Here is a 27970-nt window from a genome sequence, read left to right as displayed (position 1 = left end):
ATATTTGTTGATTAGCTACGTTTTACGAAAAAATTCATAAATCCAAAATCATAAGTCGGATCAAGTCCAAATTTTAGACATATATTGGGGCTACCCTTAATTGCGTTCAATAAAAAAATTGGACATTTTCGCCATAAGGGGGCGCCATAAATTAGGAAATTTCATATCTCCTAATTGGCCAGAGGAAAATTCTTAAAACTCACGGGAAAGCATCAAGGGGCATACACGAGTCTATATAAAAAATATGGCCAAGAAATATTAATGTGTAAGGGACTTTTTAATAAAATTAGATATTTTTTTTTCCGTCAAAGAAAAAAGGCGGGAATGTTAGCATGTCCATTGACATTACATTGTGCAATTAGCTCCGGCGGCCATTTTGTCAAGGCTGACAATCTACTTTTGCTCATAACTCGCCAACCACACATCGCACATTAAAAAACTTGACATGCACTTGTTCTGTGAATTGAGCTGCATCGTTCCACCGTGGCAGTTTCGCCAAATTCATCCGTAAACAGCGATACCTATACAACTCCCGCACCGAACATCCCACGGTCAAAAACTTTACATCCACGGATTCCGCGAAGTGAGCGGCAGGCGCGGCGCTTGACGACGAGTCGCGTCGGAGGCTTGGCCCCCGGTAAAAACTGCTTGCAGTTCTAGTTATTATTATTAGGGGGCCAAGCCCGAGCAGGAGCTGGGACCGCGTTTTGCACAGCAACGCGGTTCCCAAGCCCTGCGGGGCAGGGAACCCTATTGTTTTTGTGGCGATTATTATTATTAGGGGGCCAAGCCCGAGCAGGAGCTGGGACCGCGTTTTGCACAGCAACGCGGTTCCCAAGCCCTGCGGGGCAGGGAACCCTATTGTTTTTGTAAGGATTATTATTATTTTAATTTTTCTCCGAGTAAAAGTGGTGCTGCAGCCCAAACCGTAAAGGGTTGGGACATGCCACTTGCATGACTAGTTCAGACCCCCGGCCTCTCGGCCTACAGAAAAATTCAGACATGCCGGCCACTAGGTGGCGCTACACCAAGGAAAACGCGTTTGGGGTCATAACTCCCACACCGAACGTCCCACAGCCAAAAACTTTATATCCACATATTCACTGGAGTCAGCTGCATCATTTGGCATAGGCCACGCCCATTTGCGATATTATAGATTTTTCGCAAAATCGCGAAAACTGAAAAACTGACTTTTCGCTACTCCTCCTACAATTTTTGGACAATTGACACCAGACTTTGCACAGAACATCTACCGACCCACACGGAAAGAAATTATCACACAGAATTTTGATCCGACCATCGATAACGAAACGGTAGCGCTTTGAATATTTGTTGATTAGCTACGTTTTACGAAAAAATTAATAAATCCAAAATCATAAGTCGGATCAAGTCCAAATTTTAAACATATGTTGGAGCTACCCTTAATTGCGTTCAATAAAAAATTTGGAGAATTTTGCCACAAGGGGGCGCCATAAATTAGGAAATTTTATATCTCCTAATTGGCCAGAGGAATTTTCTTAAAACTCACGGGAAACCATCAAGGGGCATACACGAGTCTATAGAAAAAATATGGCCAAGAAATATTAATGTTTAAGGGACTTTTTAATATAATTAGATTTTTTTTTTTCCGTCAAAGAAAAAAGGCGGGAATGTTAGCATGTCCATTGACATTACATTGTGCAATTAGCTCCGGCGGCCATTTTGTCAAGGCTGACAATCTGCTTTTGCTCATAACTCGCCAACCAAACATCGCACATTAAAAAACTTGACATCCGCTTGTTCTGTGAATTGAGTTGCATCGTTCCACCGTGGCAGTTTCGCGAAATTCATTCATAAACAGCGATGCCTATACAACTCCCACACCGAACATCCCACGGTCAAAAACTTTACATCCACGGGTTCCGTGGAGTGAGCGGCCGGCGCGGCGGTTGACGACGAGTTGCGTCGGAGGCTTGGCCCCCGGTAAAAACTGCTTGCAGTTCTAGTTATTATTATTATTATTATTATTTTAATTTTTCTCCGAGTAAAAGTGGTGCTGCAGCCCAAACCGTAAAGGGTTGGGACATGCCACTTGCGTGACTAGTTCAGACCCCCGGCCTCCCGGCCTACAAAAAAATTCAGACATGCCGGCCACTAGGTGGCGCTACAACGAAGGAAAACGCGTTTGGGGTCATAACTCCCACACCGAACGTCCCACAGTCAAAAACTTTATATCCACATATGCACTGGAGTCAGCTGCATCATTTGGCATAGGCCACGCCCATTTGCGATATTATAAATTTTTCGCAAAATCGCGAAAACTGAAAAACTTATTTTTCTCTATTCCTCCCACAATTTTTGGACAATTGACACCAGACTTTGCACAGAACATCTACCGACCCACACGGAAAGAAATCATTCGAAAGAATTGTGATCCGACCATGGATAACGAAACGGTAGCGTTTTAAATATTTGTTGATTAGCTACGTTTTACAAAAAAATTAATAAATCCAAAATCATAAGTCGGATCAAGTCCAAATTTTAGACATATGTTGGGACTACCCTTAATTGCGTTCAATAAAAAATTTGGAAATTTTCGCCATAAGGGGGCGCCATAAATTAGGAAATTTCATATCTCCTAATTGGCCAGAGGAAATTTCTTAAAACTCACGGGAAACCATCAAGGGGCATACACGAGTCTATATAAAAAATATGGCCAAGAAATATTAATGTGTAAGGGACTTTTTAATAAAATTAGATATTTTTTTTTTCCATCAAAGAAAAAAGGCGGGAATGTTAGCATGTCCATTGACATTACATTGTGCAATTAGCTCCGGCGGCCATTTTGTCAAGGCTGACAATCTGCTTTTGCTCATAACTCGCCAACCACACATCGCACATTAAAAAACTTGACATCCACTTGTTCTGTGAATTGAGCTGCATCGTTCCACCGTGGCACTTTTGCGAAATTCATCCGTAAACAGCGATACCTATACAACTCCCGCACCGAACATCCCACGGTCAAAAACTTTACATCCGCAGATTCCGCGGAGTGAGCGGCCGGCGCGGCGGTTGACGACGAGTTGCGTCGGAGGCTTGGCCCCCGGTAAAAACTGCTTGCAGTTCTAGTTCCTATTATTATTATTTTTCTCCGCGTAAAAGTGGTGCTGCAGCCCAAACCGTAAAGGGTTGGGACATGCCACTTCCAGGGCATATCCAGGTCCGTACCCCGTACGCAGACAAAAAAATTCAGACATGCCGGCCACTAGGTGGCGCTACAACAGCCAAAAAACACGTTTGGGGCTATAACTGCCACACCGAAAGTCCGACAGTCAAAAACTTTATATCCACATATGCCCACAAGTCAGCTGCATCTTTTGAGATAGGCCACGCCCATTTGCGTATATATACATTTTTCGCTACATCGCAAAAACTGTGTCAGTCACCAAAACATACTCCTCCTACAGTTTTCGCCCGATTTGGACGAAACCAAAAGCATTATTCTCTACCGACTCCCACGAGCAAGATTTGGTCAAATAGTTTTTCTACGACCATCGGAAGACCAAACGGTAGCGCTTTAAAGATTCGCGAACATTCCTTAAAAAAAAAAAAAAAGGGGGATTTTCTTGAAACTGAAGGGAGACTATCATGGGGCATACCTGAGTCTATGGCAAAAATATGGGCAAGAAATTCCTATGTGGGCCGGACTTATTAAAAAAAAGAGTTTTTCAATTTTTTTGCCTGTTTTCGCCATTTTCTAAGTCTTTAGGCGGGAAAATTCAAAAAGTGTCTTTACAATGGAGAGGTCGACAATTTGATTTTGCTATAACTCCCCAACCGAACATCGCACATTCAAAAACTTGACATCCACTTGTTCGGTACATTGAGCTGCATATTTCTATCTGACGTAGTTTTGCGAATGTCATCCATAGGGGGCGCCAAAACCACTAAAAGCAAAGAAAACGTGTTTGGGGCTATAACTTCCACACCGAACATCCCACAGTCAAAAACTTTATATTCACAGATGCCCACAAGTCAGCTGTATCTTTTCAGATAGGCCACGCCCATTTCCGTATGGGATTTTTTTTCCCTACATCGCTGTCAGTCACCAAAACACATTCCTCCTACAGTTTTTGCCCGATTTGGACGAAACCAAAAGCATTATGCTCTACCGACTCCCACGAGCAAAAGTTGTGTAAATCATTTTTCTACGACCATCAGAAGACCAAGCGGTAGCGCTTTAAAGATTTGCACATTAGCTACCTTGTACCAAACTGCTCCTAAATCCAAAACGATTCATCCTATTAACACCAAACTTCACACATGTGTTTGTCCTATGGTTCTCAGGTTGGTTCTACTTTTTCCTTAAATTGCTCCAAAAGGGGGCGCCAAAAACACACTTGAGCATCTTTCTCTGCGATTTTTTTTGCCTTTTGGTCTATAACTCCCAAACCGAACATCCCACATTCAAAAACTTTACATCCTCGGATTCCGTGAAGCGAGGGGCCGGCGCCGCGGACGACGACGCCCGATCCCGAGTCGCGTGGGAGGCTTGGCCCCCGTTCACAACTGCTTGCAGTTCTAGTTAGGGGGCCAAGCCCGAGTAGGGCTGGGACCGCGTTTTGCAGAGCAACGCGGTTCCCAAGCCCTGCGGGGCAGGGAACCCTATTGTTTTTGTTGGGCCTTTTATTATTCTTATTCTTCTCCACATAAAAGTGGTGCTGCAGCCCAAACCGTAAAGGGTTGGGACATGCCACTTGCATGGCTTATCCAGGTCCGTACCCCGTACGCAGACAAAAAAATTCAGATATCCCGGCCACTAGGTGGCGCTACAACAAAGGAAAATGCGTTTTGGGCTATAACTCCCACACCGAAAGTCCGACAGTCAAAAACTTTATATCCACAGATGCCCACAAGTCAGCTGCATCTTTTGAGATAGGCCACGCCCATTTGCGTATATATACATTTTTCGCTACATCGCAAAAACTGTGTCAGTCACCAAAACATACTCCTCCTACAGTTTTCGGCCGATTTGGACGAAACCAAAAGCATTATGCTCTACCGACTCCCACGAGCAAAAGTGGGTCAATTAGTTTTTCTACGACCATCGGAAGACCAAACGGTAGCGCTTTAAAAATTTGCAAAAATCTGTAAAAAAAAAAAAAAAAAGGGATTTTCTTGAAACTCAAGGGAGACTATCATGGGGCATACCTGAGCCTATGGCCAAAATATGGGCAAGAAATTCCTTTGTGGGCCGGACTTATTAAAAAAAAGAGTTTTTCAATTTTTTTGCCTGTTTTCGCCATTTCCTAAGTCTTTCGGCGGGAAAATGGGAAAATTCAAAAAAGTGTCTCTACAATGGAGAGGATGACAATTTGATTTTGCTATAACTCCCCAACCGAACATCGCACATTCAAAAACTTGACATCCACTTGTTCGGTACATTGAGCTGCATCTTTCTACATAACACAGTTTTGCGAATGTCATCCATAGGGGGCACCAAAACCGCAAAAAGCAAAGAAAACGCATTTGGGGCTATAACTCCCACACAGAACATCCCACAGTCAAAAACTTTACATCCCCGGATTCCGTGAAGCGAGGGGCCGGCGCCGCGGATGACGACGCCCGATCCCGAGTCGCGTGGGAGGCTTGGCCCCCGTTCACAACTGCTTGCAGTTCTAGTTCTTATTATTCTTCTCCACATAAAAGTGGTGCTGCAGCCCAAACCGTAAAGGGTAGGGACATGCCACTTCCATGGCATATCCAGGTCCGTACCCCGTACGCAGACACAAAAATTCAGACATCCCGGCCACTAGGTGGCGCTACAACAAAGGAAAAGGCGTTTTGGGCTATAACTTCCGCACCGAAAGTCCGACAGTCAAAAACTTTATATCCACAGATGCCCACAAGTCAGCTGCATCTTTTGAGATAGGCCACGCCCATTTGCGTATATATACATTTTTCGCTACATCGCAAAAACTGTGTCAGTCTCCAAAACATACTCCTCCTACAGTTTTCGCCCGATTTGGACGAAACCAAAAGCATTATGCTCTACCGTCTCCCACGAGCAAAAGTAAGTCAAATAATTTTTCTACGACCATCGGAAGACCAAACGGTAGCGCTTTAAAGATTTGCGAAAATTCCTTAAAAAAATAAAATAAAGGCATTTTCTTGAAACTCAAGGGAGACTATCATGGGTGGTACTTGAGTCTATACGAAAAATATGGCCAAGAAATTCCTATGTATGCCGGACTTATTAAAAAAAACAGTTTTTCAATTTTTTGGCCTTTTTTCGCCATTTCCTAAGTCTTTCGGCGGGAAAATGGGAAAATTCAAAAAAGTCTCTTTACAATGGAGAGGTTCACAATTTCATTTTGCTCATAACTCCCCAACCAAACATCGCACATTGAAAAATTTAACATCCACTTGTTCGGTACATTGAGCTGCATCTTTATATCAAACACAGTTTTGCGAATGTCATCCATAGGGGGCGCCAAAACCACAAAAAGCAAAGAAAACGCGTTTGGGCCTATAACTCCCACACCGAACATCGCACATTCAAAAACTTTACATCCCCGGATTCCGTGAAGCGAGGGGCCGGCGCCGCGGACGACCACGCCCGATCCCGAGTCGCGTGGATGGCCCCCGTTCACAACTGCTTGCAGTTCTAGTTATTATTATTATTTGGAGTCGTATAGAAGTGGTGCTGCAGCCCAAACCAGAAAGTGTTTGGACATGCCACTTGTCGGGCTTATCCAGGTCCGTGCCTGGTACGCCGACACAAAAATTCAGACATGCCAACCACTAGGTGGCGCTACAGCAAAGGACAACGCGTTTGGGGCTATAACTTCCACACCGAAAGTCCGACAGTCAAAAACTTTATATCCACAGATGCCCACAAGTCAGCTGCAGCTTCCGGGATAGGCCACGCCCATTTGCGTATAGATAGATTTTTTGCTACATCGCAAAAACTGTGTCAGTCACCAAAACACACTCCTCCTACAGTTTTTATCCGATTTGGACGAAACCAAAAGCATTATGCTCTACCGACTCCCACGAGCAAAAGTTATAAAAAAGAATTTTTCGACGACCGTCGGAAGACCAAACGGTAGCGCTTTAAATATTTGTTGATTAGCTACGTTTTACGTAGAAATTCATAAATCCAAAATCATAAGTCGGATCAAGTCCAAATTTTAAACATATGTTGGGGCTACCCTTAATTGCGTTCAATAAAAGATTTGGAGAATTTCGCCATAAGGTGGCGCCATAAACGAGGACATTTTATATCTCCTAATTGGCCAAAGGAATTTTCTTAAAACTCACGGGAAACCATCAAGGGCCATACCCGAGTCTATATAAAAAATATGGCCAAGAAATAGTAATGTTTAAGGGACTTTTTAATACAATTAGATTTTTTTTTTTTCCGTCAAAGAAAAAAGGCGGGAATGCTAGCATGTCCATTGACATTACATTGTGCAATTAGCTCCGGCCGCCATTTTGTCAAGGCTGACAATCTGCTTTTGCTCATAACTCGCCAACCACACATCGCACATTAAAAAACTAGACATCCACTTGTTTGGTACATTGAGCTGCATCTTTCTATCTAACGCAGTTTTGCAAATGACATCCATAGAGGCCGCCAAAACCACAAACACTTTGTCAGTCACCAAAACACACACCTCCTACAGTTTTTGCCCGATTTGGACGAAACCAAAAGCATTATGCTCTATGGACTCCCACGAATAACAGTTGAGTAAATAATTTCTCTACGACCGTCGGAAGACCAAACGGTAGCGCTTCAAAGATTTGCACATTACCTACCTTGTACCAAACTGCTCCTAAATCCAAAACGATTCATCCTATTGACACCATTGACAATTGACATTGTCCTATGGTTGGTTCTACTTTCTCCTTAAATTGCTCCAAAAGGGGGCGCCAAAGCATCTTTCTCTACCATTTTTCCGCCTTTTGGTCTATAACTCCCAAACCGAACATCCCACATTCAAAAACTTTACATCCCCGGATTCCGTGAAGCCAGGGGCCGGCGCCGCGGACGACGACGCCCGATCCCGAGTCGCGCGGGACGGCTTGGCCCCCGTCCACAACTGCTTGCAGTTCTAGTTATTATTATTATTATTCCGTCGCCCTAAAAGTGGTGCTGCAGCCCAAACCAGAAAGTGTTTGGACATGCCACTTGTCGGGCTTATCCAGGTCCGTGCTGTGTACGCAGACACAGAAAATCAGACATGCCAACCACTAGGTGGCGCTACAGCAAAGGACAACGCGTTTGGGGCTATAACTTCCACACCGAAAGTCCGACAGTCAAAAACTTTATATCCACAGATGCCCACAAGTCAGCTGCATCTTTTGGGATAGGCCACGCCCATTTGCGTATAGATAGATTTTTTGCTACATCGCAAAAACTGTGTCAGTCACCAAAACACACTCCTCCTACAGTTTTTATCCGATTTGGACGAAACCAAAAGCATTATGCTCTACCGACTCCCACGAGCAAAAGTTATAAAAAAGAATTTTTCGACAACCGTCTGAAGACCAAACGGTAGCGCTTTAAATATTTGTTGATTAGCTACGTTTTACGTAGAAATTCATAAATCCAAAATCATAAGTCGGATCAAGTCCAAATTTTAAACATATGTTGGGGCTACCCTTAATTGCGTTCAATAAAAAATTTGGAGAATTTCGCCATAAGGTGGCGCCATAAACGAGGACATTTTATATCTCCTAATTGGCCAAAGGAATTTTCTTAAAACTCACGGGAAACCATCAAGGGCCATACCCGAGTCTATATAAAAAATATGGCCAAGAAATAGTAATGTTTAAGGGACTTTTTAATACAATTAGATTTTATTTTTTTCCGTCAAAGAAAAAAGGCGGGAATGCTAGCATGTCCATTGACATTACATTGTGCAATTAGCTCCGGCCGCCATTTTGTCAAGGCTGACAATCTGCTTTTGCTCATAACTCGCCAACCACACATCGCACATTAAAAAACTAGACATCCACTTGTTTGGTACATTGAGCTGCATCTTTCTATCTAACGCAGTTTTGCAAATGTCATCCATAGAGGCCGCCAAAACCACAAACACTTTGTCAGTCACCAAAACACACACCTCCTACAGTTTTTGCCCGATTTGGACGAAACCAAAAGCATTATGCTCTATGGACTCCCACGAATAACAGTTGAGTAAATAATTTCTCTACGACCGTCGGAAGACCAAACGGTAGCGCTTCAAAGATTTGCACATTAGCTACCTTGTACCAAACTGCTCCTAAATCCAAAACGATTCATCCTATTGACACCATTGACAATTGACATTGTCCTATGGTTGGTTCTACTTTCTCCTTAAATTGCTCCAAAAGGGGGCGCCAAAGCATCTTTCCCTACCATTTTTCCGCCTTTTGGTCTATAACTCCCAAACCGAACATCCCACATTCAAAAACTTTACATCCCCGGATTCCGTGAAGCCAGGGGCCGGCGCCGCGGACGACGACGCCCGATCCCGAGTCGCGCGGGACGGCTTGGCCCCCGTCCACAACTGCTTGCAGTTCTAGTTATTATTATTCTTCCATGTTTTAAAGTGGTGCTGCAGCCCAAACCGTAAAGGGTTGGGACATGCCACTTGCATCACTAGTTCAGAGCCCCGGTCTCTCAGCATACAAAAAAATTCAGACATCCCGGCCACTAGGTGGCGCTACAACAAAGGAAAACGCGTTTTGGGCTATAACTTCCGCACCGAAAGTCCGACAGTCAAAAACTTTATATCCACAGATGCCCACAAGTCAGCTGCATCTTTTGAGATAGGCCACGCCCATTTGCGTATATATAAATTTTTCGCTACATCGCAAAAACTGTGTCAGTCACCAAAACATACTCCTCCTACAGTTTTCGCCCGATTTGGACGAAACCAAAAGCATTATGCTCTACCAACTCCCACGAGCAAAAGTAAGATAAAGAATTTTTCTACGACCATCGGAAGACCAAACGGTAGCGCTTCAAACATTCGCGCAAATCCCCCCGAAAAAAAAAAAAAAGGGAATTTTCTTGAAACTCAAGGGAGACTATCATGGGGCATACCTGAGTCTATAAAAAAAATCTGGCCAAGAAATTCCTATGTATGCCGGATTTATTCAACAAATTAGTTTTGCACTTTCACTTCCTGTTTCGAACTATTTGGCGGGAAAATTCAAAAACGTGGAGAGGTAGACAATTTGATTTTGCTCATAACTCCGCAACCAAACATCGCACATTCAAAAACTTGACATCCACTTCTTTGGTACATTGAGCTACATCTTTCTATCTAACGCAGTTTTGCGAATGTCATCCACAGGGGGCGCCAAAACCACAAAACGCAAATAAAACGCGTTTGGGGCTATAACTTCCACACCGAACATCCCACAGTCCAAAACTTTACATCCACAGATGCCCGCAAGTCAGCTGCATCTTTTGAGATAGGCCACGCACATTTGCGGGTGGGATTTTTTTTCGCTACATCGCAAAAACTGTGTCAGTCACCAAAACACACACCTCCTACAGTTTTTATCCGATTCGGACGAAACCAAAAGCATTATGCTCTATGGACTCCCACGAACAAAAGTTGACTAAATAATTTCTCTACGACCGTCGGAAGACCAAACGGTAGCACTTTCAACATTTGCACATTAGCTACCTTGTACCAAACTGCTCCTAAATCCAAAACGATTCATCCTATTGACACCAAACTTCACACATGTGTTTGTCCTATTGTTGGTTCTACTTTCTCCTTAAATTGCTCCAAAAGGGGCCGCCAAAAACACACTTCAGCATCTTTCTCTGCCATTTCTTCGCCTTTTGGTCTATAACTCCTGAACCGAACATCCCACATTCAAAAACTTTACATCCCCGGATTCCGTGAAGCGAGGGGCCGGCGCCGCGGACGACGACGCCCGATCCCGAGTCGCACGGGACGGCTTGGCCCCCGTCCACAACTGCTTGCAGTTCTAGTTAGGGGGCCAAGCCCGAGTAGGGCTGGGACCGCGTTTTGCAGAGCAACGCGGTTCCCAAGCCCTGCGGGGCAGGGAACCCTATTGTTCTTGTAGGGATTATTAGGGGGCCAAGCCCGAGTAGGGCTGGGACCGCGTTTTGCAGAGCAACGCGGTTCCCAAGCCCTGCGGGGCAGGGAACCCTATTGTTCTTGTAGGGATTATTAGGGGGCCAAGCCCGAGTAGGGCTGGGACCGCGTTTTGCAGAGCAACGCGGTTCCCAAGCCCTGCGGGGCAGGGAACCCTATTGATCTTGCTGGGATTATTATTATTAGGGGGCCAAGCCCGAGTAGGGCTGGGACCGCGTTTTGCAGAGCAACGCGGTTCCCAAGCCCTGCGGGGCAGGGAACCCTATTGTTCTTGTAGGGATTATTATTATTATTATTATTATTATTTTTCCTTACGTAAAAGTGGTGCTGCAGCCCAAACCGTAAAGGGTTGGGACATGCCACTTGCAGGGCTTATCCAGGTCCGTGCCTGGTACGCAGACAAAAAAATTCAGACATGCCAGCCACTAGGTGACGCTACAACAAAGGAAAAGGCGTTTTGTGCTATAACATCCGCACCGAAAGTCCGACAGTCAAAAACTTTATATCCACAGATGCCCACAAGTCAGCTGCATCTTTTGAGATAGGCCACGCCCATTTGCGATAGGATAGATTTTTTGCTACGTCGCAAAAACTGTGTCAGTCACCAAAACATACTCCTCCTACAGTTTTTGCCCGATTTGGACAAAACCAAAAGCATTATACTCTACCGACTCCCACGAGCAAAAGTGGGTCAAACACTTTTTCTACGACCATTGGAAGACCAAACGGTAGCGCTTTAAAGATTCGCGAAAATTCCTTAAAAAAAAAAAAAAGGGGGATTTTCTTGAAACTGAAGGGAGACTATCATGGGGCATACCTGAGCCTATGGCAAAAATATGGGCAAGAAATTCCTTTGTGGGCCGGACTTATTAAAAAAAAGAGTTTTTAAATTTTTTTGCCTGTTTTCGCCATTTCCTAAGTCTTTCGGCGGGAAAATGGGAAAATTCAAAAAAGTGTCTTTAAAATGGAGAGGTTGACAATTTGATTTTGCTATAACTCCCCAACCGAACATCGCACATTCAAAAACTTGACATCCACTTGTTTGGTACATTGAGCTGCATCTTTCTATCTAACGTAGTTTTGCGAATGTCATCCATAGGGGGCGCCAAAACCACAAAAAGCAAAGGAAACGCGTTTGGGGCTATAACTTCCACACCGAACATCCCACAGTCAAACACTTAATATCCACAGATGCCCACAAGTCAGCTGCATCTTTCTACATAACACAGTTTTGCGAATGTCATCCATAGGGGGCACCAAAACCGCAAAAAGCAAAGAAAACGCGTTTGGGGCTATAACTCCCACACCGAACATCCCACATTCAAAAACTTTACATCCCTGGATTCCGTGAAACGAGGGGCCGGCGCCGCGGACGACGACCCCCAATCCCGAGTCGCGTGGGAGGCTTGGCCCCCGTTCACAACTGCTTGCAGTTCTAGTTCCTATTTTTCTCCGCGTAAAACTGGTGCTGCAGCCCAAACCGTAGAGGGTAGGGACATGCCACTTGCATGACTAGATCCAGGTCCGTGCCTGGTACGCAGACAAAAAAATTCAGACATACCGGCCACTAGGTGGCGCTACAAAAAAAGGAAAACGTGTATAACTTCCACACCGAAAGTCCGACAGTCAAAAACTTTATATCCACAGATGCCCAGAAGTCAGCTGAATCTTTTGAGATAGGCCACGCCCATTTGCGTATATATATATTTTTCGCTACATCGCAAAAACTGTGTCAGTCACCAAAACATACTCCTCCTACAGTTTTCGCCCGATTTGGACGAAACCAAAAGCATTATGCTCTACCGACTCCCACAAGAAAAAGTAGGATAAAGAATTTTTCTACGACCATCGGAAGACCAAATGGTAGCGATTTAAAGATTCGATTTTTCAATTTGGAACATTTCTTCTTCTTTTTATTTAAAATGTTGCTGCAGCCCAAACCGTAAAGGGTTGGGACATGCCACTTCCAGGGCATATCCAGGTCCGTACCCCGTACGCAGACAAAAAAATTCAGACATGCCGGCCACTAGGTGGCGCTACAACAAAGGAAAAGGCGTTTTGGGCTATAACTTCCGCACCGAAAGTCCGACAGTCAAAAACTTTATATCCACAGATGCCCACAAGTCAGCTGCATCATGTGAGATAGGCCACGCCCATTTGCGTATATATAAATTTTTTGCTACATCGCAAAAACTGTGTCAGTCACCAAAACATACTCCTCCTACAGTTTTCGCCCGATTTCGACGAAACCAAAAGCATTATGCTCTACCGACTCCCACGAGCAAAATTAGGATAAATATTTTTTCTACGACCATCGTAAGACCAAACAGTAGCACTTTAAAGATTCGCGAAAATTCCTTAAAAAAAAAAAAAAAGTGGATTTTCTTAAAAACTGAAGGGAGACTATCATGGGGCATACTTGAGCCTATGGCAAAAATATGGGCAAGAAATTCCTATGTGGGCCGGACTTATTAAAAAAAAGAGTTTTTAATTTTTTTTGCCTGTTTTCGCCATTTTCTAAGTCTTTAGGCGGGAAAATGGGAAAATTCAAAAAAGTGTCTTTACAATGGAGAGGTTCACAATTTCATTTTGCTCATAACTCCCCAACCAAACATTGCACATTCAAAAACTTGACATCCACTTGTTTGGTACATTGAGCTGCATCTTTCTATCTAACAAAGTTTTGCGAATGTCATCCATAGGGGGCGCCAAAACCACTAAAAGCAAAGAAAACGCGTTTGGGGCTATAACTCCCACACCAAACATCACACATTCAAAAACTTTACATCCCCGGATTCCGTGAAGCGAGGGGCCGGCGCCGCGGACGACGACGCCCAATCCCGAGTCGCGTGGGAGGCTTGGCCCCCGTTCACAACTGCTCGCAGTTCTAGTTAGGGGGCCAAGCCCGAGTAGGGCTGGGACCGCGTAATGCAGAGCAACGCGGTTCCCAAGCCCTGCGGGGCAGGGAACCCTATTGTTTTTGTTGGGCCTTTTATTATTAGGGGGCCAAGCCCGAGAAGGGCAAGGGACCGCGGAATGCAGAGCATCGCGGTTCCATGACAATGCGGGGCATGGAACCCTATTGATTTAGTAGGAATTATTATTATTATTCCGTCGCCCTAAAAGTGGTGCTGCAGCCCAAACCATAAAGTTTGAAGACAAGCCACTTGTCGGGCTTATCCAGGTCCGTGATGTGTACGCAGACACAAAAATTCAGACATGCCAACCACTAGGTGGCGCTACAACAAAGGCAAACGCGTTTGGGGCTATAACTTCCACACCGAAAGTCCGACAGTCAAAAACTTTATATCCACAGATGCCCACAAGTCAGCTGCATATTTTGGGATAGGCCACGCCCATTTGCGTATGGGAAATTATTTCGCTACATCGCAAAAACTGTGTCAGTCACCAAAACACACTCCTCCTACAGTTTACGCCCGATTTGGACGAAACCAAAAGCATTATGCTCTACCGACTCCCACGAGCAAAAGTTGGATACAGAATTTTTCTACGACCATCGGAAGACCAAACGGTAGCGCTTTAAATATTTGTTGATTAGCTACGTTTTACGTAGAAATTCATAAATCCAAAATCATAAGTCGGATCAAGTCCAAATTTTAAACATATGTTGGGGCTACCCTTAATTGCGTTCAATAAAAAATTTGGGGAATTTCGCCATAAGGTGTCGCCATAAACAAGGAAATTTTATATCTCCTAATTGGCCAAAGGAATTTTCTTAAAACTCACGGGAAACCATCAAGGGGCATACCCGAGTCTATATAAAAAATATGGCTAAGAAATAGTAATGTTTAAGGGACTTTTTAATACAATTAGATTTTCTTTTTTTCCGTCAAAGAAAAAAGGCGGGAATGCTAGCATGTCCATTGACATTACATTGTGCAATTAGCTCCGGCCGCCATTTTGTCAAGGCTGACAATCTGCTTTTGCTCATAACTCGCCAACCACACATCGCACATTAAAAAACTAGACATCCACTTGTTTGGTACATTGAGCTGCATCTTTCTATCTAACGCAGTTTTGCGAATGTCATCCATAGAGGCCGCCAAAACCACAAACACTTTGTCAGTCACCAAAACACACACCTCCTACAGTTTTTGCCCGATTTGGACGAAACCAAAAGCATTATGCTCTATGGACTCCCACGAATAACAGTTGAGTAAATAATTTCTCTACGACCGCCGGAAGACCAAACAGTAGCGCTTCAAAGACTTGCACATTAGCTACCTTGTACCAAACTGCTCCTAAATCCAAAACGATTCATCCTATTGACACCATTGACAATTGACATTGTCCTATGGTTGGTTCTACTTTTTCCTTAAATTGCTCCAAAAGGGGGCGCCAAAGCATCTTTCTCTACCATTTTTCCGCCTTTTGGTCTATAACTCCCAAACCGAACATCCCACATTCAAAAACTTCACGTCTCCGGATTCCGTGAAGCGAGGGGCCGGCGCCGCGGACGACAACGCCCGATCCCGAGTCGCGCGGGACGGCTTGGCCCCCGTCCACAACTGCTTGCAGTTCTAGTTAGGGGGCCAAGCCCGAGTAGGGCTGGGACCGCGTTTTGCAGAGCAACGCGGTTCCCAAGCCCTGCGGGGCAGGGAACCCTATTGTTTTTGTTGGGCCTTTTATTCCTATTCCTATTCCTTACGTAAAAGTGGTGCTGCAGCCCAAACCGTAAAGGGTTGGGACATGCCACTTGCATGGCTTATCCAGGTCCGTGCCTGGTACGCAGACACAAAAATTCAGACATGCCGGCCACAAGGTGGCGCTACAACAAAGGAAAAGGCGTTTTGGGCTGTAACTTCCGCACCGAAAGTCCGACAGTCAAAAACTTTATATCCACAGATGCCCACAAGTCAGCTGCATCTTTTGAGATAAGCCACGCCCATTTGCGTATATATACATTTTTCGCCACATCGCAAAAACTGTGTCGGTCACCAAAACATACACCTCCTACAGTTTTCGCACGATTTGGACGAAACCAAAAGCATTATGCTCTACCGACTCCCACGAGCAAAAGTTGGTCAAATAATTTTTCTACGACCATCGGAAGACCAAACGGTAGCGCTTTCAAGATTTGCGAAAATCCCTTAAAAAAAAAAAAAAGAGGGATTTTCTTGAAACTCAAGCGAGACTATCATGGGGCATACCTGAGCCTATGGCAAAAATATGGGAAATAAATTTTAATGTGGGCCGGACTTATTAGAAAAAAGAGTTTTTCAATTTTTTTGCCTGTTTTCGCCATTTTCTAAGTCTTTAGGCGGGAAAATTCAAAAAAGTGTCTTTACAATGGAGAGGTTGACAATTTGATTTTGCTATAACTCCCCAACCGAACATCGCACATTCAAAAACTTGACATCCACTTGTTTGGTACATTGAGCTGCATCTTTCTATCTAACCTAGTTTTGCGAATGTCATCCATTGGGGGCGCCAAAACCACAAAAAGCAAAGAAAACGCGTTTGGGGCTATAACTCCCACACCGAACATCGCACATTCAAAAACTTTACATCCCCGGATTCCGTGAAGCGAGGGGCCGGCGCCGCGGACGACAACGCCCGATCCCGAGTCGCGTGGGAGGCTTGGCCCCCGTTCACAACTGCTTGCAGTTCTAGTTATTATTATTTTTCTCCGCGTAAAAGTGGTGCTGCAGCCCAAACCGTAAAGGGTTGGGACATGCCACTTCCAGGGCATATCCAGGTCCGTACCCCGTACGCAGACACAAAAATTCAGACATGCCTGCCACTAGGTGGCGCTACAACAAAGGAAAAGGCTTTTTGGGCTATAACTTCCGCACCGAAAGTCCGACAGTCAAAAACTTTATATCCACAGATGCCCACAAGTCAGCTGCATCTTTTGAGATAGGCCACGCCCATTTGCGATAGGATACATTTTTTGCTACGTCGCAAAAACTGTGTCAGTCACCAAAACATACTCCTCCTACAGATTTTGCCCGATTTGGACGAAACCAAAAGCTTTATGCTCTACCGACTCCCACGAGCAAAAGTGGGTCAAATAGTTTTTCAACGACCATTGGAAGACCAAACGGTAGCGCTTTAAAGATTTGCGAAAATTCCTTTAAAAAAAAAAAAAAGGGGATTTTCTTGAAACTGAAGGGAGACTATCATGGGGCATACCTGAGCCTATGGCAAAAATATGGGAAAGAAATTTTTATGTGGGCCGGACTTATTAAAAAAAATAGTTTTTAAATTTTTTTGCCTGTTTTCGCCATTTTCTAAGTCTTTAGGCGGGAAAATGGGAAAATTCAAAAAAGTGTCTTTACAATGGAGAGGTTGACAATTTGATTTTGCTATAACTCCCCAACCGAACATCGCACATTCAAAAACTTGACATCCACTTGTTTGGTACATTGAGCTGCATCTTTCTATCTAACGTAGTTTTGCGAATGTCATCCATAGGGGGCGCCAAAACCACAAAAAGCAAAGAAAACGCGTTTGGGGCTATAACTCCCACACCGAACATCGCACAGTCAAACACTTTATATCCACAAATGGCCACAAGTCCGCTGCATCCTTTCAGATAGGCCACGCCCATTTGCGTATGGGATTTTTTTTCGCTAGATCGCAAAAACTGTGTCAGTCACCAAAATACACTCCTCCTACAGTTTTCGCCCGATTTCGACGAAACCAAAAGCATTATGCTCTACCGACTTCCACGAGCAAAAGCTGTGTGAAGAATTTTTCTACGACCATCAGAAGACCAAGCGGTAGCGCTTTAAAGATTTGCACATTAGCTACCTTGTACCAAACTGCTCCTAAATCCATAACGATTCATCCTATTAACACCAAACTTCACACATGTGTTTGTCCTATGGTTCTCAGGTTGGTTCTACTTTTTCCTTTAATTGCTCCAAAAGGGGGCGCCAAAAACACACTTGACCATCTTTCTCTGCGATTTTTTTGCGTTTTGGTCTATAACTCCCAAACCAAACATCCCACATTCAAAAACTTTACATCCCCGGATTCCGTGAAGCGAGGGGCCGGCGCCGCGGACGACGACGCCCGATCCCGAGTCGCGTGGGAGGCTTGGCCCCCGTTCACAACTGCTCGCAGTTCTAGTTAGGGGGCCAAGCCCGAGAAGGGCAAGGGACCGCGTTATGCAGAGCAACGCGGTTCCCAAGCCCTGCTGGGCAGGGAACCCTATTGATTTAGTAGGAATTATTATTAGGGGGCCAAGCCCGAGAAGGGCAAGGGACCGCGTTATGCAGAGCAACGCGGTTCCCAAGCCCTGCTGGGCAGGGAACCCTATTGATTTAGTAGGAATTAGGGCCCGAGCACAGACATGTGCGAAAGCCCTATTGTAATCGGTGCGATTGTTATTATTATTATTCTTTGGAATCTAAAATGGGACTTTTCACCCACTTCCCGTCATGCATAAGTTGAAAATATGTGGCGTACCCATCAGACCTGCAAAAAATTGCAATGTATCAGTGGTTCAGGATTTGATCTCAAAAATAGCGCCCCCTATGGCCAAAAACTGTTTTTCAGGAAATGCATGCTCAAAAATTGGGCTAGAAGCCTGAAATTACAGGACAACATGTAATGGCCCAAGGCGCACATAAATGCAATTGTATGTCATTAGCCAAAATCAACCGGAAGTCGGCCATGTTGGATGTAGTGCCTAAAACCGCCATAACCATCTTTTCGCATTTCGACGAAAGGCTCCTAGAGTTTTGACGCCAGGGACGTCAAACCACTTCTCAAATACAAAAGACCCTTGCCCGATAAGGAATTGCGGAAAGGTCAGGAAGTTGTCCGAGAACCAGGGATCTTTTTGGGGTCAAAGTTCGCGTAAATACGCACCTCACGAAACTTTAATTCATCATAACTCAGGCTGTGTTATACCTAGCTGCACCAAATTAATAACCCAAATGTATCTTTGCAGGCCCCACAAAAAAGCCTCTTGACGCCCCGCCCCACAATCAACAGGATTTTTTTTAAAGGGAAATATGTGAATTTCTGACTCGAAAATCCTCAAAAAGTTCAAAATTTTTTAACTCCTAGCAGGAACATATTTAGCAAAACGAAAACTCTAGGGACACTCACAAGACATGGAATATACACCAATAATTTTTTTGTTTGATTCTGAATAACTATGACGAGGTGGGAGCCGATATTTGCCAACATGGCGGCAAAAGTCAGAGCTCCACATTACTCTGCAGGATTGCAGAGTAAAGTGCACACATAACAACTTTTTGTGCAAAAGAAAATATGATAGGGTATGTCCTCCGACATGGAAGATGATATACCCGAAAGCTTGTTTTAATCGGAACCACCGTCTTGCAGCACCGGCGCCTGATTGGCCAAAAACCATCACAAACGCACGTCATGAACCCTTTGATTGATCATAACTAAGGCTGTGTTGTACTTAGAACCACACAATTTCATACAGCGATGTACAATCCCAGTACGAACAAAAAAGCCTCTTGACGCCCCGCCCCAAAATCAACAGGAAGTGTTCTTTTTAGCAATATTCGCCCATAAAACCAGGCCCCCAGGATGCTGCCTTCTCCGAGCAGCCAGCATGGACTAGTGGCCAACCCATTGGTACTGCATGCTGTGAATGGGAGCTTATTTATACAGATGGCACTCTCTTCCTACATTAAGTAGGAAGAGACTGCCATCTGCTGGATACATTTATCTACACATCCTACTCCCACTAAATGGCAGTATTGCATTACAAATAAAGGGACTGAAGACTTCGCTTAGCCCAGTGGTTCTCAATTATTTTCTGTCATGCCCCCCCAGGGGACAGACATTTTTTCGCCCCCCCCCCCTCCCCCAAATTGAAATACTATTGAGAACCTGCTAATATTTATTTATTAATCCGTACAAAAACACTGTTTCTGGCATGAGCATTCTGCATACAATCACCTTAATATAAAATTAGATGTTTGATTATACAATTAGCTGAGATAACTTCTGCAGCAACTTCAAAAAAAATTGGAGTTCAGTTAATTAGCTCAATTTGTAACATTTAAACAAGACAACTCAGTCTGTGTGAATCTCAGGACAGAGAAACAAGAGCAAATGATTCACTGAGGTTTGCATTTCATTCAAAACATTTCACAACTGTACACATAGGTGGTGTTTTTTCATTATTATAGGCCAATATGCCTTCTGTGATGCAAACCTATAATTGATTAATGTTATAATTAGTGTACTTGCTTAATTTCCTTTGAAATAGCCTACAGAGACACTTGGAGACACATGTGGACGTTTATTTACTGCAAATCACGGCCTTTCGCACGGTAATGACCGTACACAAGCACACGTCGCGCTTCGCTGTAATTTCGCTCTGCAATGGTCCATGTGCTCCAAACTTCACCTCCCTGGTAAGAGTCCAGGCCTGAGGTCGTCCTTGCATCCATATCAAGCACGTCGCGGCAACTTCCGCGCTTCCGGCGACAGGTATTGCTGTGCCGCGCGCTCCGAAGAGGCACGTTCTCTTGTGCGGTCACCCGGAGCGCCGAGGACGGCCAGGACGGCGAGCAGCATGGATGGGCGAGGGCCCGGTCATCACTGCTTGCAGTTTTAATTATTATTATTATTATTATTATTATTATTATTATTTGGAGTCGCGCAGAAGTGGTGCAGCAGCCCAAACCAGAAAGTGTGAAGACATGCCACTTGTCGGGCTTATCCAGGTCCGTGCCTGGTACGCAGACACAAAAATTCAGACATGCCAACCACTAGGTGGCGCTACAACAAAGCAAAACGCGTTTTGGGCTATAACTTCCGCACCGAAAGTCCGACAGTCAAAAACTTCATATCCACAGATGCCCACAAGTCAGCTGCATGTTTTGGGATAGGCCACGCCCATTTGCGTATAGATACATTTTTTGCTACATCGCAAAAACTGTGTCAGTCACCAAAACACACTCCTCCTACAGTTTTCGCCCGATTTGGACGAAACCAAAAGCATTATGCTCTACCGACTCCCACGAGCAAAAGTTGGATAAAGATTTTTTTCTACGACCATCGGAAGACCAAACGGTAGCGCTTCAAACATTCGCGCAAATACCTCAAAAATAAAAAATAAAAGGGATTTTCTTGAAACTCAAGGGAGACTATCATGGGGCATACCTGAGTCTATAAAAAAAATCTGGCCAAGACATTCCTATGTATGCCGGACTTATTAAACAAATTAGTTTTGCACTTTTACTTCCTGTTTCGAACTATTTGGCGGGAAAATTCAAAAAAGTGGAGAGGTTGACAACTTGATTTTGCTCATAACTCCCCAACCAAACATCGCACATTCAAAAACTTGACATCCACTTGTTTGGTACATTGAGCTGCATCTTTCTATGCAACGCAGTTTTGCGAATGTCATCCATAGGGGGCGCCAAAACCACAAAACGCAAATAAAACGCGTTTGGGGCTATAACTTCCACACCAAAAGTCTGACAGTCAAAAACTTTACATCCACAGATGCCCACAAGTCAGCTGCATATTTTGGGATAGGCCACGCCCATTTGCGTATGGGTTTTTTTTCCGCTACATCGCAAAAACCGTGTCAGTCACCAAAACACACACCTCCTACAGTTTTTGCCCGATTTGGACGAAACCAAAAGCATTATGCTCTATGGAGTCACACGAACAAAAGTTGACTAAATAATTTCTCGACGACCGTCGGAAGACCAAACGGTAGCGCTTTAAAGATTTGCACATTAGCTACCTTGTACCAAACTGCTCCTAAATCCAAAACGATTCATCCTATTGACACCAAACTTCACACATGTTTGTCCTATGGTTGGTTCTACTTTTTCCTTACATTGCTCCAAAAGGGGGCGCCAACAACACACTTGAGCATCTTTCTCTGCCATTTTTTCGCCTTTTGGTCTATAACTCCCGAACCGAACATCCCAAGTTCAAAAACTTTACATCCCCGGATTCCGTGAAGCGAGGGGCCGGCGCTGCGGACGACGACGCCCGATCCCGAGTCGCACGGGACGGCTTGGCCCCCGTCCACAACTGCTTGCAGTTCTAGTTAGGGGGCCAAGCCCGAGTAGGGCTGGGACCGCGTTTTGCAGAGCAACGCGGTTCCCAAGCCCTGCGGGGCAGGGAACCCTATTGTTTTTGTTGGGCCTTTTATTCCTATTCCTATTCCTTACGTAAAAGTGGTGCTGCAGCCCAAACCGTAAAGGGTTGGGACATGCCACTTGCATGGCTTATCCAGGTCCGTGCCTGGTACGCAGACACAAAAATTCAGACATGCCGGCCACAAGGTGGCGCTACAACAAAGGAAAAGGCGTTTTGGGCTATAACTTCCGCACCGAAAGTCCGACAGTCAAAAACTTTATATCCACAGATGCCCACAAGTCAGCTGCATCTTTTGAGATAGGCCACGCCCATTTGCGTATATATACATTTTTCGCCACATCGCAAAAACTGTGTCGGTCACCAAAACATACTCCTCCTACAGTTTTCGCCCGATTTGGACGAAACCAAAAGCATTATGCTCTACCGACTCCCACGAGCAAAAGTTGGTCAAATAATTTTTCTACGACCATCGGAAGACCAAACGGTAGCGCTTTCAAGATTTGCGAAAATCCCTTAAAAAAAAAAAAAAGAGGGATTTTCTTGAAACTCAAGCGAGACTATCATGGGGCATACCTGAGCCTATGGCAAAAATATGGGAAATAAATTTTAATGTGGGCCGGACTTATTAGAAAAAATAGTTTTTCAATTTTTTTGCCTGTTTTCGCCATTTTCTAAGTCTTTAGGCGGGAAAATGGGAAAATTCAAAAAAGTGTCTTTACAATGGAGAGGTTGACAATTTCATTTTGCTATAACTCCCCAACCGAACATCGCACATTCAAAAACTTGACATCCACTTGTTTGGTACATTGAGTTGCATCTTTCTATCTAACGTAGTTTTGCGAATGTCATCCATTGGGGGCGCCAAAACCACAAAAAGCAAAGAAAACGCGTTTGGGGCTATAACTCCCACACCGAACATCGCACATTCAAAAACTTTACATCTCCGGATTCCGTGAAGCAAGGGGCCGGCGCCGCGGACGACGACGCCCGATCCCGAGTCGCGTGGGAGGCTTGGCCCCCGTTCACAACTGCTTGCAGTTCTAGTTATTCTTTGGACTTACGTAAAACTGGTGCTGCAGCCCAAACCGTAAAGGCTTGGGACATGCCACTTGCATGGCTTATCCAAGTCCGTGCCTGGTACGCAGACACAAAAATTCAGACATGCCGGCCACTAGGTGGCGCTACAACAAAGGAAAATGCGTTTTGGGCTATAACATCCGCACCGAAAGTCCGACAGTCAAAAACTTTATATCCACAGATGCCCACAAGTCAGCTGCATCTTTTGAGATAGGCCACGCCCATTTGCGATAGGATAGATTTTTTGCTACATCGCAAAAACTGTGTCAGTCACCAAAACATACTCCTCCTACAGTTTTCGCCCGATTTGGACGAAACCAAAAGCATTATGCTCTACCAACTCCCACGAGCAAAAGTTGGTCAAATAATTTCTCTACGACCATCGGAAGACTAAACGGTAGCGCTTTAAAGATTTGCGAAAATCCGTTAAAAAAAAAAAAAAAAGGGATTTTCTTGAAACTCAAGGGAGACTATCATGGGGCATACCTGAGTCTATGGCAAAAATATGGGCAAGAAATTCCTTTCTGGGCGGGACTTATTAAAAAAAAGAGTTTTTCAATTTTTTTGCCTGTTTTCGCCATTTCCTAAGTGTTTTGGCGGGAAATTCAAAAAAGTGTCTTTACAATGGAGAGGTTGACAATTGGATTTTGCTATAACTCCCCAACCGAACATCGCACATTCAAAAACTTGACATCTACTTGTTTGGTACATTAAGCTGCATCTTTCTATCTAACGTTGTTTTGTGAATGTCATCCATAGGGGGCGCCAAAACCACAAAAAGCAAAGAAAACTCGTTTGGGGCTATAACTTCCACACCGAACATCCCACAGTCAAAAACTTTATATCCACAGATGCCCACAAGTCAGCTGCATCTTTTCAGATAGGCCACGCCCATTTGCCTATGGGATTTTTTTTCCCTACATCGCAAAAACTGTGTCAGTCACCAAAACACACTCCTCCTACAGTTTTTGCCCGATTTGGACGAAACCAAAAGCATTATGCTCTACCGACTCCCACGAGCAAAAGTTGTATAAAGAATTTTTCTACGACCATCAGAAGACCAAACGGTAGCGCTTTAAAGATTTGCACATTAGCTACCTTGTACCAAACTGCTCCTAAATCCAAAACGATTCATCCTATTAACACCAAACTTCACAAATGTGTTTATCCTATAGTTCTCAGGTTGTTTCTACTTTTTCCTTAAAGTGCTCCAAAAGGGGGCGCCAAAAACACCCTTGAGCATCTTTCTCTGCGTTTTCTTTGCGTTTTGGTCTATAACTCCCAAACCAAACATCCCACATTCAAAAACTTTACATCCCCGGATTCCGTGAAGCGAGGGGCCGGCGCCGCGGACGACGACGCCAGATCCCGAGTCGCGTGGGAGGCTTGGCCCCCGTTCACAACTGCTCGCAGTTCTAGTTATTATTATTATTATTTGGAGTCGTGCAGAAGTGGTGCTGCAGCCCAAACCGTAAAGTGTTTGGACATGCCACTTGTCGGGCTTATCCAGGTCCGTGCCTGGTACGCAGACACAAAAATGCAGACATGCCAACCACTAGGTGGCGCTACAGCAAAGGACAACGCGTTTTGGGCTATAACTTCCACACCGAAAGTCCGACAGTCAAAAACTTTATATCCACAGATGCCCACAAGTCAGCTGCATCTTTTGGGATAGGCCACGCCCATTTGCGTATGGGAAATTGTTTCGCTAAATCACAAAAACTGTGTCAGTCACCAAAACACACTCCTCCTACAGTTTTCATCCGATTTGGACGAAACCAAAAGCATTATGCTCTACCGACTCCCACGAGCAAAAGTTATTAAAAATAATTTTTTTACGACCATCGGAAGACCAAACGGTAGCGCTTTAAAGATTTGCACATTAGCTACGTTTCGCGTAGAAATTTATAAATCCAAAATCATAAGTCGGATCAAGTCCAAATTCTAAACATATGTTGGGGCTACCCTTAATTGCGTTCAATAAAAAATTTGGAGAATTTCGCCATAAGGGGGCGCCATAAACGAGGAAATTTGATATCTGCTAATTGGCCAAAGGAATTTTCTTAAAACTCACGGGAAACCATCAAGGGGCATACCCGAGTCTATATAAAAAATATGGCCAAGAAATAGTAATGTTTAAGGGACTTTTTAATACAATTAGATTTTTTTTTTTCCGTCAAAGAAAAAAGGCGGGAATGCTAGCATGTCCATTGACATTACATTGTGCAATTAGCTCCGGCCGCCATTTTGTCAAGGCTGACAATCTGCTTTTGCTCATAACTCCCCAACCACACATCGCACATTAAAAAACTTGACATCCACTTGTTTGGTACATTAACCTGCATCTTTCTATCTAACGCAGTTTTGCGAATGTCATCCATAGGGGGCGCCAAAACCACAAAATGCAAAGAAAACGTGTTTGGGGCTATAACTTCCACACCGAACATCCCACAGTCAAAAACTTCATATCCACAGATGCCCACAAGTCAGCTGCATCTTTCGGGATAGGCCACGCCCATTTGCATATGGGAAATTATTTCGCTACATCGCAAAAACTGTGTCAGTCACCAAAACACAGACCTTTCGGTCTATAACTCCCAAACCGAACATCCCACATTCAAAAACTTTACATCCCCAGATTCCGTGAAGCGAGGGGCCGGCGGCGCGCACGACGACGCCCGATCCCGAGTCGCGCGGGACGGCTTGGCCCCCGTCCACAACTGCTTGCAGTTCTAGTTATTATTATTTTTCTCCGCGTAAAAGTGGTGCTGCAGCCCAAACCGTAAAGGTTTGGGACATGCCACTTCCAGGACATATCCACGTCCGTACCCCGTACGCAGACAAAAACATTCAGACATCCCAGCCACTAGGTGGCGCTACAACAAAGGAAAAGGCGTTTTGGGCTATAACTTCCGCACCGAAAGTCTGACAGTCAAAAACTTTATATCCACAGATGCCCACAAGTCAGCTGCATCTTTTGAGATAGGCCACGCCCATTTGCGTATATATACATTTATTGCTACATCGCAAAAACTGTGTCAGTCACCAAAACATACTCCTCCTACAGTTTTCTCACGATTTGGACGAAACCAAAAGCATTATGCTCTCCCGACTCCCACGAGCAAAGGAAGGTCAAATGATTTTTCTACGACCATCGGAAGACCAAACGGTAGCGCTTTAAAGATTCGCGAAAATTCCTTTAAAAAAAAAGGGGGGGGGGATTTTCTTGAAACTGAAGGGAGACTATCATGGGGCATACCTGAGCCTATGGCAAAAATATGGGCAAGAAATTCAGATGTGGGCCGGACTTATTAAAAAAAAGAGTTTTTCAATTTTTTTGCCTGTTTTCGCCATTTTCTAAGTATTTAGGCGGGAAAATGGGAAAATTCAAAAAAGTGTCTTTACAATGGAGAGGTTGACAATTTGATTTTGCTATAACTCCCCAACCGAACATCGCACATTCAAAAACTTGACATCCACTTGTTCGGTACATTGAGCCGCATATTTCTATCTCACGTAATTTTGCGAATGTCATCCATAGGGGGCGCCAAAACCACAAAAAGCAAAGAAAACGCGTTTGGGGCTATAACTTCCACACCGAACATCCCACAGTCAAACACTTTATATCCACAGATGCCCACAAGTCAGCTGCATCTTTTGAGATAGGCCACGCCCATTTGCATATGGGATTTTCTTTCGCTACATCGCAAAAACTGTGTCAGTCACCAAAACACACTCCTCCTACAGTTTTTGTCCGATTTCGACGAAACCAAAAGCATTATGCTCTACCGACTCCCACGAGCAAATGTTGTGTAAAGAATTTTTCTACGACCATCGGAAGACCAAACGGTAGCGCTTTAAAGATTTGCACATTAGCTACCTTTAACCAAACTGCTCCTAAATCCAAAACGATTTATCCTATTAACACCAAACTTCACACATGTGTTTGTCCTATGGTTCTCAGGCTGGTTCTACTTTTGCCTTAAATTGCTCCAAAAGGGGGCGCCAAAACACACTTGAGCATCTGTCTCTGCCATTACTTTTGCCTTTTGGTCTATAACTCCCAAACCAAACATCCCACATTCAAAAACTTTACATCCCCGGATTCCGTGAAGCGAGGGGCCGGCGCCGCGGACGACGACGCCCGATCCCGAGTCGCGTGGGAGGCTTGGCCCCCGTTCACAACTGCTTGCAGTTCTAGTTGATATTGTTATTGTTTGGCGATGATGGGCCGCAGAAAGCCAGGAGAAAGAGGCAGCCACGAGGTCAGACTGTCATGGCGGAGTCGTCTCCCTGCCGCCTGATCTAGACAAGCTACGCGCGGTGCTGCTATCCGACCTAACAACAACCCTTACTACAACCATGAAAATGGTAGTGAGTGAAGCCTTGAGGCCTATTTCTGCTGCCTTAGACTGGGGCAGAAGTGATCATTGAGAATGATTTTTTTTTTTTTGCTTAATCCTTCCTAGCCTTACACATAACATCACCACCAACAAAAAATGGTATAACAATTATGATATCGTATCGGACAGTATCGGCTGATATCCAAAACCCAGATATCGGAATCGGATTGGAACTAAAAATAGTGGATCGGTGCATCCCTAGATATTTCAATCCACTTTTTCTAGCAAAGCCCGCGGTGTGGCAATTGTTATTAAGAAAAACATAGATTTCAGACATATCTATACAGTAACTGACCCGAA

The sequence above is a fragment of the Ammodytes marinus genome (genome assembly GCF_949987685.1).
Source record: "Ammodytes marinus genome assembly, chromosome: 3".
Classification (NCBI taxonomy): Eukaryota; Metazoa; Chordata; class Actinopteri; order Uranoscopiformes; family Ammodytidae; genus Ammodytes; species Ammodytes marinus.
The sequence above is the reverse complement of the archived record's forward strand: the minus strand, read 5'-3'. Positions refer to the sequence as shown.